The sequence below is a fragment of the Bos javanicus genome, chromosome 7, assembly GCF_032452875.1.
Source record: "Bos javanicus breed banteng chromosome 7, ARS-OSU_banteng_1.0, whole genome shotgun sequence".
Classification (NCBI taxonomy): Eukaryota; Metazoa; Chordata; class Mammalia; order Artiodactyla; family Bovidae; genus Bos; species Bos javanicus.
In genome coordinates, this window is record NC_083874.1 from 20,651,165 (window position 1) to 20,666,464 (window position 15,300).

Genomic DNA, 15,300 nt, shown 5'->3' on the forward strand with positions numbered 1-15,300 from the left:
ACAAAGTCTTTAGTGAGCGCTCAAGAGTCTGGAAAAACCATGCAGGGCTCTGAGGTGGTGATGGAGGACCTCTGTAAGGAGCCAATAAACTCTATGAAGGGCCAGCCGGTCCTTTGTAGGCATGAATGTCATATGTTGTTCAGTTGATAAATTGTGTCTGATTCTGCGATTCCATGAACTGTAGCATGCCAGGCTTCCCTGTCCTTCACCATCTCCCTGAGTTTGCTCAAATTCATGTCCATTGAGTCAGTAATGCTATCTAACCATCTTATCCTCTGTCATCCCCTTCTCCTCCTGCCCTCAATCTTTCCCAGCATCAGGGTCTTTTCCAAAGAGTCAGCTCTTCACATCAGGTGGCCAAAGTATTGGAGCTTCAGCTTCAGCATCAGTCTTTCCAGTGAATATTCAGGGTTGATTTCCTTTAGGATTGACTGGTCTGATCTTACAGTCCAAGGGACTCTCAAGAGTCTTCTCCAACACCACAATTCAGAAGCATCAGTTCTTCAGTGCTCAGCCTTTATCGTCCAATTCTCACATCCATACATAACTACTGGAAAAACCATAGCTTTGACTATATGGACCTTTGTGGGCAAAATGATGTCTCTGCTTCTTAATATGCTGTCTAGGTTTGCCATAGCTTTCCTTCCAAGGAGCAAGCGTCTTTTAATTTCATGTGAATGTCATAGCTGATATATAAATCAATGGATGTGGCTGTGTTTCAACAAAACTTTACGGACACAAGAGGTGGGCTGTATTTGGCCCTCAGATGCTGACAGGTCAACACTGCTGCCCCCTCCCCAGGCAGAGGCCTCTCCTTGTTAAACGTGGTATTGGCCACTCCTGACTACCCGTTCTCTGAGACTTCCTCCTGGTGACCAAAGGCTGGCTTTATCGCCTCTCTGAGCCTCAGATTCCCCATCTGTAGAATGAGGATAATTACACTCCTATGGTCCTGTGTGTACATTGTTAGTTGTTGTAAATTATTGTATGTCAGTGTTTCTCCTCAGGACATCCTGCCCTGGGGGACACTGTCTGGGACATCTGTGGTCGTCAGGACTAGGAGTGCTCCTGGCATCATGGGAGCAGGGTTCAGGGAGGCTGCTCCAAACCCACAGTGCCCAGGATGCCCCAACAGGGAATGACCTGTCCCTAAATGTCTGCAGGGTGGAGAGGGAGAAACCCTGGTCGAGATGAAGGTGTCCAGTAAGTCAGCTTGCAAAGACCAGGATCCATGTCACATCACCCGTCTGTTTGTCTGTCTTTGGACCATGGCTTTACCCTCACGTTCCAGAGCTCTCCATCTGTAAAACCACCACCCTCCCCAAGCCCAGGCTCTGGCTGTGCACTCAGCAGGCATTGCTCCTGAGCAGATGTGCCTCATTGCCCCTGTCCGCCTGGGACGTTCCAGACATTTCCTCCCGTGGAGCAGCCCCAGGGCCGGGGTCCACCCTGATTGTCTCGGGAACCACTTAGCCACCTGTCTTTTCTCCCCCTCCTCACTCCTCTCCTAGGAGCCAACTTCCCCTGCTGATTAGCATATCCTGTTTTTAGCGTCTTTCTTCTCTGGGCTTTATATAACCCTGTCATTATCGGATGCTGTCACAGGAACTTAATGTTCCCTCAATCACATTTCAAAGCCTCCTCAAGCATAAGCAGCTAATTGTCGTCACTCCCCTCTCTCCTTTTTCTTCTTAGATGAACTTTTCATTTCAGACTCGTTTTAGATTCACAGGAAAATTGGGAAGACAGTACAGATAGATCCCACGTACCCTGTCACCCCTGCTCTTCACATCTTGCATCAGACCTGATACGTTCATCCCAATTAAGAAACCAACACTGATATGTCATTATTATTTTTAATTTTTTTTGGAGTATAGTTGCTTTCCAATGTTGTGTTAGTTTCTACTGTACAGTAAAGTGAATCAGCCGTATATATACATATATTCCCTCTTTTTTGGATTTCCTTCCCATTTAATTCATCACAGAGCATTGAGTAGAGGTCCCTTGGCTGTACAGTAGGTTCCCAGGTGGCACAGAATCTGTCTACCTATGCAGGAGGCACAAGAGGCGCAGGTTCCATCCCTGGTTCAGGAAGATCCGCTGGAGAAGGAAATGGCAACCCACTCCAGTATTCTTGCCTCGAGAATCCCATGGACAGAGGAGCCTGGTGGGGTGCGGTCCACGGGGTGGCAAAGAGTCGGACACGACTGAGCACAGCACAGCAGAGCAGCAGGTTCTCGTTAGTTTCTATTTCATGCATAGTAATCTATATATGTCAACTCCAGCATCCCAGTCCATTCCCCTCTGCCCCATTTCCCCCCTTGACATCTGGGTCTCTATTTCTGGTTTGCAAATAGTGTCATTATTAACTAAAGTTCACACTTCATTTGGATTTCTTTAATTTTCCCCTGACACCCCTTTCTACCCCAGGACGCACACAGATCCATAGGACACTGAGTTGTCACATCTACATCTACACTGAGGTTTTCTCAGTCTCTCCGTCTGCAGAAACCATTTCTCCCTCTGGGGATGGGTTCTTCGGGGCTGTTAGCGGTGGCAGTTTTGCAGATGGTAAACTGCCCTGTCTAGAATGATCGGAAAATAGTTTGCTCACCAGGTCAAGAGCTTTAGGATGCCTTTTGCAACCAAGGTTGATAAAGAGCTTCTATACTTGCTAACAGAGGTTGGCCCATGGATTTTTCCCAAGGTATTGAGAAAGCAGCAGCCCCTTCTCTGAATCTGAGGGAAGTGGTGTCTCTGTGGTGGCGACCTTCTGTGTAGTGGATGGCCTGGGGTGAGGGGCAGCTGAGGGCTTTCTGATAGGACCCAGGATCCCATTTCCCTTTGCACTGGTGTCCCCATATGAGGCCTGGTGCCATCTGCTCACAGACCATCTTCCAGTCTCGGGGTCTAAAATTCCAGCCTCCAACCTCTGGGCTGGATCCAAGTCGCCTGGGTTTGTCAATTTCTTTCTTTCTTTCTTTTTTGGCTGGACCTTGAGGTGTGTGGGATCTGAGTTCCCTGACCAGGGATCAAACCTGCACCCCCTGCATTGGAAGCATGGAGTCTTAACCACTGAACTGCCAGAGAACTCCCAAAATCAGATTTCTTTTTTCTTGAACCATGCAGCATATGCAACTTTAGTTCCCCAGCCAGGATCGAACCTGCATCCCCTGCTTTACTGGCACAGAGCTTCGCCCACTGGTCCATGACTGGCTGGGTTCAGTAGTAGCGACAGTGACCAAAAACATTTGTCACCTGGTCCTTCACAGAATCACTCTGCTGAGTCCTAGCCTTGTCAACAAAGCAGTTACTAGATGTTCTAGGATTGTGAAAAAGTTCCAATGGTAAAGAAGTGATCCGCTATGAACAATATGCTAGGACTGATTTATCCATTTGCTAGATATTCACTTGTTTAATCCAAGAACCCCACCCGCTCAGGGGGTGCCACCTTCACCCCCACCTTGAAGCTTTGGAGACTGAGGCCCTGGGGGAGTTAGTCCATTTCGAAGTTGGGGTAGAATGAAACCATGCTGCCTGTCAAATACGGGAATATCTGTCCCTACCCACCGCCTTCTGGGGGACAGACAGAAGCTATTTTAATTTTGAGAGGAAAAAGAAATCTGTGCATACACATTTTTTTTTAATTTGTTAATTGATCCTCTTCCCAAGTCAGTTGCCTGTCCCTCCATACAGGACAGTGCCAGGGGGTAGGAGGTCTGATAATCGATGCCTGGCTCAGCAGGTGATCCTGTCCCCAAGGGGACACTAGTGTTGTCTGGCCACATCTGTGTTGGCCACACTGGGGGGCTCCTGACATTGAGTGGATGGGGGCAGGGAGGTTGTTCCACACCGCACAGCTCCCAGGACGGCCCTGCATGGAAGATGATGCGCCCAGTGTCAGCAGGTCTGGGGATGAGACTCTGTGTTCATTATTTGGAAAAATGTTGAGTTTGGTCCCTGCTTACATCATGTTGTTGTTGTTTAGTCACTGAGTCATGATTGGCTCTTTTATGTGATCCCTTGGACTGTAGCCCTCCAGGCTCCTCCATCCATGGAATTTCCCAGGCAAGAATACTGGAGTGGGTTCCCGTTTCCTTCTCCACGGGATCTTCCCAACCCAGGGATTGGACCCACGTCTCCTGCATTGGCAGGTGGGTTCTTTACCACTGAGCCACCAGGGAAGCACTAGCAGAACAAAGCTCCAGTGATTAGAGAGTAAAGCAGGGAGATGCTGAGATTTCCCTGGTGGTCCAGTGGTTAAGACACTGAGCTTCCAATGCAGGGGGCTCAGGTTTGATCCCTGATCGGAGAACCAAGATCCTACTTGCTGTGCAGCTTGGTCAAAAATAGGAAAGTGGGGAGACCCCACCCAGTGTTAGGTGGAGGAGGGTTGAGAGACTCAGGACACAGAGCCAGGGTCAGCACCCTCCTCCCCCTACATCTGCTGGGCTCCTGGAGACCTTTAGCCCCTGAGTCAGCCCTCCGGGCCCTTTTGTCCCATTGGACTGGACTGTGCTGGCCCCTGATCTGAGTCAGTCTCAAGACTTTGGAGTGGTGTGTCCATCCCAGGCACTTCTCCAAGAGACTCCGAGGGCTCAGGGCTTGGAGCTCAGGTGGCGAGGCTCAGGCTGCCGTCCCCCACTCCAGGCTTCTCCTCCTGCCTCATTTGCAATCAGAGCTCCTCGGGGTGACACATTTAGATGGTTGCTGTGGTGATGAGTGAAGGCTGGGGTGATAACTGCAGTGCAGGTCTATATCAAGCCTCCAGCGAGGCAAGGTGTTCCTGCCACGCGCTGGTGGGATGTCGTGTGGGGAGGGAAGGGGGCGCAGACATCCCAGGCCCACCTGCTTGGTTCCCAGGAGTGGGGAACTGTATCCCAGGCAGGGGGGCTTCCTGTTGCCAGATGCTGAGTCCCTGCTGTGTCTGTCCATGAGGGATGTGCTTGGAGCAGGGATCTCAGTGGGGGTGATCTCACCTCCCAGGGGACTCTGGACCACGTCTGGGGACATCTATGCTTATTACAATTGGCAGGTGGCTCCTGGAATGAGGGGTGGGGCCAGAGAGGCTGTTCTACCCACCACAGTGCCCGGAAGGATGCCCCCACCTCCAGCAAGGAATGACCAGCCTCCACATCAGTAGCACTGAGGGAGACCCTGCTTTATTTTTTATTTACTTTAAAAAATATTTATTTATTTTTTGTTTATTTATTTGGCTGCACAGGGTGTTAGTTGCAGTATGCAGAATCTTTAGTTGAAGCAGGTGGGATCTAGTTCCCTGACCAGGAATGGAACCCGGGGCTCCCTGCATTGGAAGCACAGAGTCTTAGCCACTGGACCACCAGGGAAGGCCCAAGACCCTGCTTTAGAAGGAAGCAGATCAAAGTAGTGGATTCGTTTGGTCTCAGAACCAGGCGATGGTATCTCTTGATAATCTGTGAATCCCAAAGGCTTCATTTTCTCACCTTAATTGTTCTACTGCTCCCCCCTTGTTGAATTTACCAAGTCCCTTTAGTCTCTTAAGTCTCCCAGATGATCAGATCTATAGATGGGGGAAAAACCAGAAAGTGAAAAATCCAGTGCTGTTGGTTGCTTGCCATTAGAGAATTGTAGTGGTTGACAAAGAAAAAATAATGTGGAGCTGTCAGGTGGATCAGCCTGGATGACAGGTGTATCAGTTATCTCTTGCTGTGTAACAGATTACCCTGAAGACTTATTTTATTTTTTATTTTATTATATTTTATTTCATTATTTTGACTGTACTGGGTCTTCATTCCACTGCATGGGCTCTCTAGTTGTGGCTTGTGGGCTCAGTTGCAGTATGTGGAGCCTAGTTCCCTGTCCAGGGGTGGAACCTGGGCCCCTGCATTGGGAGCACAGAGTCCTTGCCACTGGACCACCAGGCAAGTCCCTGAAAGCTTAGTGTAAACCACCAGTGTTCCCTTTGTCACAGTTTCTGTGGGTGGGAAACTTGGAAACAGCTTCCCTTGGTGGTTCTGGCTCAAGGGCCCTCGGGAGGTTGTGGAGCACGTGTTAGCCCAGGGCCGCCTCGTCTGAAGGCCCAGTGGGGTCAGAGGAGCCGCTTCCAGGATGGTGCCCCTCGTGGTCCCTGTCCACGACGTCGCTTCCTCACTCCGTGGTGGCTGGCTCACTGAGTGCAGGCAGAAGCCACATGTCTTTTATGACAGATCTCAGAAGTGACCTGCTGTCACCGCAGGTGATCACGCAGAGCCGCCCTGACCCCAAGCAGGAGGAGAACTGATCCCGAGTGGCAAGTGGGAGGAGATAGCACGTAGGACATGAGCTGAATCTCTGGAGGCTGGCGATGTTGGAAACGCTGCCACAGCAGGTGAACGGAGCTCTGGAGATCAGGATGGGGGGGCATTAAGTTACTTGCCCAATGTCCCTAAAAAAAAAACGATGCACCACTGCCACCAAAGGAGAAATGCTCTGCGGAGTGACTGTCTCAGTGATTTCACCAGGAATTAGGGTCACAGTCCGTTCGCGGGCAATCTAGGGAGAATTGCAGTTTCGGGACCCCTACTTGGGACACCTGTGCCCACTTACTTCAGCTGCTTTTACCCTCCTCCCCACAAAGCTTTGGCCTCAGAAACAGGGTGGAGGGACTTCCCTGGAGGTCTCATGGCTGACTCCACTCATCCAATGCAGGGGCCCCAGGTTGGGGAACTAGATCCCACATGCTGAAACTTAAGACCCAGCCAAATACACAAAATATTAAAAAAAGAGAGAGAGGGAGATTAAAAAAGAATGGGTGGAGGACAGGTTTCTTCTGTCTCATTTCTGCATTTGCACGCACCTTGGAGCAGAGGGAGGAAGAGGGGCCTGGCCGATGCTGCATGCCAGGAGGTGGAAGGGATGGAATCTCTCCAGGCGGAGTGGCAATGGGAATGGTGAGGGTGGGAATGGTGAATGAGCGGGAAGGAAAGAGGTTGCCTCCTGCCCTCAAAATCTGCAGAAATCGGCTCAGCACCAGCCAGAATATGCTTTCCACTGGCCAAATGGGATTTGGGAGTAATCCCAGGGCACATTCTATTAGGCTCTTGTCTGATCTGCCCATAAGTCCGCCCTGGTCCCCTGGCCTGGGGACAGCTTTGGAGTAGGTTAATCCAGGCTGGAGGGGCCAGGAGGTCTTGATCTGGGCAGTGTGATCCTGTTATGATACTGGCAGGGGCCTTGGGAGAAACGTAGAAAATCCACTTGGCAGGACTGACCAGCTTGTGTCTGGGTCTTGGTTCACAACAGCCTGACCCACCTGCTGGTCATGTGTGTGTGGAGCCTTCACCCGGGCTACGATGGCCTCACCCTTCCTTCCCTCCCTCCTTTCTTTTCCTCTTCAGAATTCCTGGTTCTCAGTATAACTCTCCCAATTCATCCCACTTTTTTTTTTCTTCTTTTTAAAAAATGTTATTGATTTACTTTTGGATGCGCTGGGTCTTCATTGCTTTGCGAGGGCTGTCTCTAGTTGCAGCGAGCGGGGGTCACTCTCTAGTTGTGGCGCACGGGCTTCTCGTTGCAGTGGCTCCTTGTTGCACAGCGTGGCCTTTAGGGTGTGTGGGCTTTGGTAGTTGCAGCACGTGAGCTCCGTAGTTGTGGTTAGTGAGCTCTAGCGTGCAGACTCGGTAGCTGCAGTTCATGGGCTTAGTTGCTCCTTGCCGTGTGGAATCTTCCCCGACCAGAGATGGAACCTGGGTCCCCTGCGTTGGCAGGTGGGTTCTCAACCACTGGACCACCAGAGAAGTCCAATTCACCCAGCTTTTACTAGGCTGATTTTTAGAGTACTTTAGGGTTATAGAAAAATTAAGCAGAAAGTACACGGAGTTCCTATATACCCCCTCCACACACATGGGCACACACACCCACACATACACTTTTCTCTATTATTACCATCCTGCATTAGTGTAACTCAGTTATACTTGATGAGCCAATATCCATATATTGTTACTTTAAAAAAATATTTGTTTATTTACTATTTATTTGGCTACACCAAGTCTTAATTGCAGCACATGGGATCTAGTTACCTGACCAGGGATGGAGCCTGGGCCCCCTGCGTTGGGAGCACAGAGTCTTAGCCACCGGACCACCAGGGAAGTCCCCATATGTTGTTATTAACTAAAGTCCATAGTTGACATCTGAGTCTAGTCTTGGGGCTGTGTGTTCTGTGGGTTCGGACAAATGTATCCATTATCGGTCATTTCACTGCCTCTGGGCCCTACCTGTTTATCCCTCCTCCCCACAACCCCCAAAACCACTGATTCTTCTAGTCTCCAGAGTCCTGCCTTTTCCAGAATGTCCCACAGTTGGAATCACAGTGTATAGTCTTTTCAACCTTTTAACGAATTAATCAACTTTTTTGGCTGCACTGTGGGGCATGCGATATCTTAAGTTTCCCGACCAGGGATTGAACCTGAGCCCCCCTGCACTGAAAGCACTGAGTCTTAACCACTGGACCACCAGTGGAGTCCAGTGCGTGGCCTCTTCTACTGGCTTCTTTCACTTGGTGACTTGTATCTGAGGTTCCTCAGTGTCTTTCCCTGCTTCATAGCTCATTTCTTCTTTAGCACTGAGTAATATTCCTTTGAATGTAGGTCCTCTTTAGTGTGTATATTCTTAATAGTGAGCACCCACAAACTCACCACTGAGCACAAAAACCAGAGCCTTGCCAGCTCTCTTCCGTTCCTGAGACCCTCCCCACCCAGCCCACCCACCTGGCTCCGGTCTCCAAGTCAGCCGAGGTGGAAGCTCGCGTCACATTTCCCGTCCTTTGTCTAATTCTGTCTTGTTTACATGTACTCCTTAACAGCATACTTGGAGTAGATTTTTACTCCTAAAAATCTGTTTTAGAAAGTTGAGTTGTTTTTAGCTTTGTAAATAGGATATCATGCTACATTGTACTCTCTTGGGATCTGTTCTTAAATGCAAAGTTCCAGGGCTAGATTCACACATGTCAGGTATTACAGGGTGCAGATGGCAGCATAATGGCCCCCCCAAAGATGTCCGTGCCCCAGTCCCCAAAACCTGTGTGTCACCATACGTGGTAAAAGGATTCTGCAGATGGGAAGAAGTTAAGGCCCCTAGGATGCGGCCAACCCTGGATCCTCTGGGGGGTGCCCAGTGTCATCACAAGGTCCTTATAAGAGGGAGGGGGAGAGTCAGAGGCAGAGAGAGACAGGAGGTGCTGCGCTGCTGACTGTGAGGATGGAGGGAGGGGCCGTGGGCCAGGGATGTGGCACCTCTAGAAGCTGGAAAAGGCAAGAGCTTGTGCTTCCCTGGAGCCTCCGGAAAGACTAGCCCTGCCCAGGCCTGGATTTAGCCCCATGAGGCCCAGCCCATGTTGGAGTCCTGACCGTAGTGCTGTGAGATGAGGGTTCAGCCAGGCCAAGGGTGCTATGTCCTGGCTCTGACCATCCCACTCCTGCTTGGCGTTGCGTGTCAGGCCTCCTGCCCCTGGACACCAAACCATTCCAATCCGCCTCCACATGATGGTCAGGGAAGGTGGTACCTAGGGTGGGCCTCTCCCAGCACCACACAGCTCTGTGTGGGGCCTGCACCCTCTCCCCAGACCCACCGGGCTCCTCACACTGTGCCCTTGGCACCAATTGGATTGTGCAGAATCCCCAGAACTAGCGAGATCCCATCATGGGCCGGCTCAGTGATGGTGGCATGGACTGCATGGCAAGCAGAGCACCCTTGGCTCCTGCAGCCTAGGATCTTGCGTCTCCCTGGGAGCCTCAGCTTTGAACCATGTGATACTGATGAGTGCGACAAAGGTGTCCTGGGATTAGTGTGATGGTTGCAGAACCTGTGATTTTCCTGAAAGCCATCAAACTGGACATTTTATAGTAGGTGAATTCTATCTTAATTTTTTAAAAAGAATAAAGAAAGGAAAGCATGTGGATGAGGTGGGGTGCACAGGTTGTAAAAAGTTTTACTCAGGGGACTACCCTGGCGGTCCAGTGGTTAGGACTCCATGCTTCCAAGGTAAGAGGCACAAGTTCGATTCCTGGTGGGGAACTGAGATCCGAAAGCCATGTGGTGCAGTCAGAAAAAAAGAAGTGCCGCCCACGACAAGAGTGTGCAGTCATCCTATCCTCTTGGGTCCCTGATTGCCACCGTTGTGAGCTTGGCCTCTTTCCTTGCAGTGAAGTCACTTGTCGGCAGTTCCAAGGGCAGGGTATATGTGGGGTCGGCAGGCCCGGCTTCTTACAGCCCCTGCACCCCAGGTCTCTGCTGTCACTGTTTTGAAATTTGTCATAATTTTTGAATGAGAGGTCCCACAGTCACATTTTCCACCAACTTTTCAGATTAAAAGATGAAAATTGAAAGATACTTGCTCCTTGGAAGAAAAGCTATGACAAACCTTAACATTGTATTAAAAAGCAGAGACATCACTTTGTTGACAAAAGTCCGTATAGTCAAAGCTATAGTTTATCCAGTAGTCATGTACGGATGTGAGAGTTGGAACATAAAGAAGGCTGAGTGCCAAAGAATTAATGCTTTCAAATTGTGGTGCTGGAGAAGACTCTTGAGAGTCCCTTGGACAGCAAGATCAAACCAGTCAATCCTAAAGGAAATCAACCCTGAATATTCATTGGAAGGACTGATGCTGAAGCTGAAGCTCCAATACTTTGGTCACTTGGTGCAAACAGCTGACTCATTAGAAAAGACCCTGATTCTGGGAAAAATTGAGGGCAGGAGGAAAAGGGGACAACAGAGGATGAGATGGTTGGATGACATCACTGTCTTGATGGACATGAGTTTGAGTGAACTCAGGGAGATAGTGAGGGACGGGGAAGCCTGGCGTGCTGCAGTTCATGGGGTCACAAACAGTCAGATACAACTTAGTGACTGAACAAGTGCAGATTCTACAGGAGATCCTCCTGATGGCCACCTCCACAATTCACGGGGGCCTGTCATGGGGGCTTGGAGTTCACCCTGGCGGGAAGGTGAAAACCCAGCGTTTCTGTCGCTGAAGGTCACGGGCACAGCCTGGCACCAGCCGGTGCACCTCGCAGCCTGCTGTCTGTGCGCCCCAGGGATGGATTTTGTCCTCACTGCTCTCTGTTCTAGTCTAAGCTGGTCTGGGCTGAGCGTAGCCAGGGTGGGGGGCTCTGTGGGGCTCATCTCCCTGCCCAAGTCCAGCTTCAAGGGCTAGAGGACAGCCCGCAGCTGGCGCTAAAGGGCTGGGGATAGGGAGACTGGCAGATGGTAGATGTGAGGGCAGAGAAAGATGCCGTCTCTGCAGTGATTCATAAGCTGCCCGTGTTCACAGCAGTGTGATTCACAGGACCCAGAAGTGGAAACAACCTGAACATCCATCAGGGGACAGTAAACACAGGGTCCCTCCACGCACTGGAGCATCACTCAGCCACACAAGAGAGAAGCCCCAACACTCGCTACCACGTGGGCAGACCCTGAGAACATGATGCTCAGTGAGAGAAGAAGACACAGAGGGATGCACAGGGTGTGATTCCACTGACGGGAAACACGCAGAGCAGCTGATCCATGGATGCAGAGAGTGGGTTCCTGTTGTCAGGCTGGGGAGCAGGGGAGTGACTGCTGATGGGGACAGGGCTTCTTTTGGGGTAAGGAAAATATTCAAAAATTGGTTGTGGTAATGGTTACACAACTTTGTGAATGTACAAAAAGACCACTGAGTTGTGCATTTTGAATAAGCAAATTGTGTGGCATGAGAATTGTATCTCAGTAAGACTTAAAAAACAAACAAACAAACAAACAAAAAACGGTGCCTAGTTTATCAGTCACTTTCTCCAGTTTGGATAATGTTCCCCAGTTGTGTAAGGAGCGGCCATCAGGGAGCTTGGTGAAGAGTGTTCCCTGGCACCCTTCTGTACTAGTTTTGCAACTTCTCATGAGCCTTTAATTGATTCAAAAATGAAATGAAGAATCAGACGAGCAGATGGTCCCTGCAAGGTTGAGGCAAGTCTTGGCCTCGGGTCTGTGACGTTGCTCCAGCCCTGTCATCTCTCATCCCTGTGGCCCACTGTGCTCTACGCTGTCCAGGGCGCCCCTCTGGTCTCAGTGGCCAGAGAAGCTCCAATCCTAAGGGGCTGGGCCAGGTAGAGCAGATGCTGCTGCTGGCTGAGTTTTTATTAGAGCTGCTTCTAGAGCCCAGAGGGCGTTCCTGAGGCTGCAGCACCACCTGCAGGTGGTGGTGGGGACGTCGCTTCTCCATCCTGGCCTTTAATTGACAACCAGTTAGATAGAGGGCAGGAGGAGAAGGGGGCAACAGAGGGTGAGATGATTGGTTGGCATCACTGACTCAGTGGACATGAGTTTAAGCAAGCTCTGGGACGTAGTGAAAGACAGGGAAGTCTGGCCTGCTGCAGTCTATATGGTGTTGCAAAGAATGGACACAACAGCAACTAAACAAAAAAAATAATATAGCATTTACATGTTTTAAATTTAATTTTTATTTTATATTGGGATATAGTTGGTGTACAGTGTTGTGTTAGTTTCAATGTATAGCAAGGTTGTTCAGTTATACATACACATGTATCCATTCTATCTTGTATTTTCCCATATAGGTTGTTACAGAATACCAAGTAGAGTTCCCTGTACTATATACAGTAGGTCCTTGTTGATTATTTATTTTATATATAGTAGTCTGTATATGTTAATTGCAAACTGAATTTATCCCTCCTCCCAAAATCAAAAATTTGTTTTTGAAGTCTATGAGTCTGTTTGTGTTCTATAAATAAGTTCATTTGTATAATTTTTTAGACTCTACATATAAGTGATATCATGGTATTTGTCTTTATGATTCTTCACTTACTATGATAATCTCTAGGTCCATCCATGTTGCTGCAAATGGCATTATTTCATTCTTTTTTATGGCTGAGTAGTATTTTGTTGTGTGTGTATATATATTGGGGCTTCCCTGGTGGCTGAGACGGTAAGGAATCTGCCTGCAATGCAGGAGACTCAGGTTTGACCCCCTGGGTGGGGAAGATCCCCTGGAAGAGGAAATGGCAACCCACCCCAGTATTTTTGCCTGGAGAATTCCATGGATAGAGGAGCCTGGCGGGCTACAGTCCAAGGGGAAACAAAGAGTCGGACACAACTGAATAACCAACACTTCGTGTGTATATATATATATATATATCTTATGTTCTTCATCAGATACACCATATCTTCTTTATCAGTTCATCTACTGATGAACTTTTAAGTTGCTTCCATGTCCTAGATATTGTAAACAGTGCTGCTATGAACACTGAGGTGCATGAATCTTCTCCAACTAGAGTTTCTCCAGATACGTGCCCAGCAGTGGGAGTTTTGGATCCATGGCAGCTCTGTTTTCAGTTGTTTGAGAAATCTCCACACTGTTCTCCATAGTGGCTGTACCAGTTTACATTTCCACCAACAGTGTAGGAGCGTTCCCTAAATTTTTATGTATTTAAGACTTTATTTATTTTGGGGGCACACTACGCAGCTTGTGGGATTTTATTTCCTCAACCAGGGATCAAACCCACACCCCCTGCGGTGGAAGCTTGAAGTCCTAACCACTGACTGGACCATCAGGGAAGTCCCTCCCTAAATTTTTAAACTGAAGTTTTTTAAAAAGTTTTTTAGAATAATTTTAGATTTTCAGAGGTATTTCAAATTACCCATCACCTAATTTCTCCCAATGACTGGGTCATTCATAAGCATAGTGTGTTTGTGATAACCAAGAGGTGGACATGGATACATTTCTGCCACCTCAATCCACTCTTTATTCAGATTCCACCTTGCATTTAGTTGGTCACATGCCTCAGGCAAAGCTGGATGAGCTGGGTACTCCATGGCAGGGAGTTGACTCAGTTCTCTTGCCTTCCTCCCAGGAGACCATGGGGGTCCAATGATGCTGGTGAAAATCTTCTATAAACTATAAAAGGTCATGTGAACATCCAGTCCTTTCATCCAGTTCAGTTTCGGAACACGTGGAAACTTCATCACGGGTACCACCACAGATCGCTAGCAAACCTTTCTGGCAAATTGCCGTTATTCTCATCTCTCTGCATTTCTGAAGCATCCTGTCTGTACCATCCCCGATGTCTGGCAGAGTGACCAGAAGGCAGCCCTTCCACACTCCCCACCCCCAGCCAAAGGATTTTTCTATCTCATCATAGTACCACTGACCCATGTGGCAGTTCAGGCCAAATCAGACCCAGCTAACACGGTTCGTTTTTCTTCCAGGGAGCGGACACTGGGTTTCTGAACCTCGTCGCTGAAGACGGCCAGGACTTAAGAAGCACAGGTTGGTGTCACGAGGTTTTTCTTTTCTCTATGTTTAGAGTTCACTCAGGTGTTTGGCTGGCTGTTTGGAGCCAGGATGAGTTAAGAGGCGACCTCGCCGTGCACGCCTGCATCTTCTTAGCTTTGCTCACTTCTGGGGGTTTGTCTCACCTGCCAAGAGCCTATGGGAGCCACAGGGAATGTCTTCCATCCAGGCTCCGGGGTTGGGGGGACATGGGGCTGACAGGTCAGGTTCTAGCGCACCCAGCATGGGCACATGGCCACAGTGGCACCTGCTTCCCAGCTCTTAGCTTCCTCCTCGAAAGGCTTGATTAGGGTCTGCGGCGCTTCATCCCGTTTCCCATGTGCGTGGAGGGTGACCCATCAATGCCGTTCACTCAGAGCAGAGCCCGTTCATGGGACTGAACAAATATCTCAACCCTATCGCTCCCCTGGTGGGACAGCAGATTGGGAAATGTGCCAGAGGCCTCAGGAAGAATTAAGTCAGGAGCAAAATACAGCTCAGTCCTGATCTCTCAACTGTTATGCATTTGCTTGTCTCTGGTTTTATTCCCAAGAGGACTTTGAGTGGCTTTTGTGACGTAGGAAGAGGAAACAGCATGGGGATGAATAAGGTGGCTCCATGGCATCCGGTAGTGCCCCGCCCAGTCCATTGACTCTAAGTGTCTGGCGGGGACAGCTGTCTTTAGAATCAGCTTCCAGTTTCTAGCAAAAGTTCTGATGGATCTTTGATTCAGATTGTGTACCATTTAGCAATAAATTCGAGGGAGATCTGATGTCTTTATAACACTTATTTTCATCTAGTGCATGTGTGTGTAAAATAAAAAGCGTTAGACAAGAAGGCAGATCCCAAAGACAGCACATCGTATAATTCCATTTAGATGAAGTCAGCACAAAATGTAACTGTGTTGGAACGGAAAGGTGACTTGGGCTTGCCAGGGGTTGGGGGGAATGGGGGTGAACTGTGTTTGGGCCCAGACACGTCTTACAGTGCTGAGGGGACGGCCCAGAACTGTGGGGCTGGGG

At 49.2% G+C, this 15,300-nt stretch overlaps 1 protein-coding gene across 1 annotated transcript in view; it reads left to right on the forward strand.

Annotated features, from left to right (window-relative positions):
• The window catches only part of GNG7 (G protein subunit gamma 7), a 138,465-nt gene that overhangs the window by 29,053 nt on the left and 94,112 nt on the right, over nt 1-15,300 (forward strand). The window contains exon 2 of the mRNA XM_061422774.1: nt 14,215-14,275. The gene's annotated coding sequence lies outside the window, so the exon portion shown is untranslated. The remainder of the gene's footprint in view (nt 1-14,214; nt 14,276-15,300) is intronic.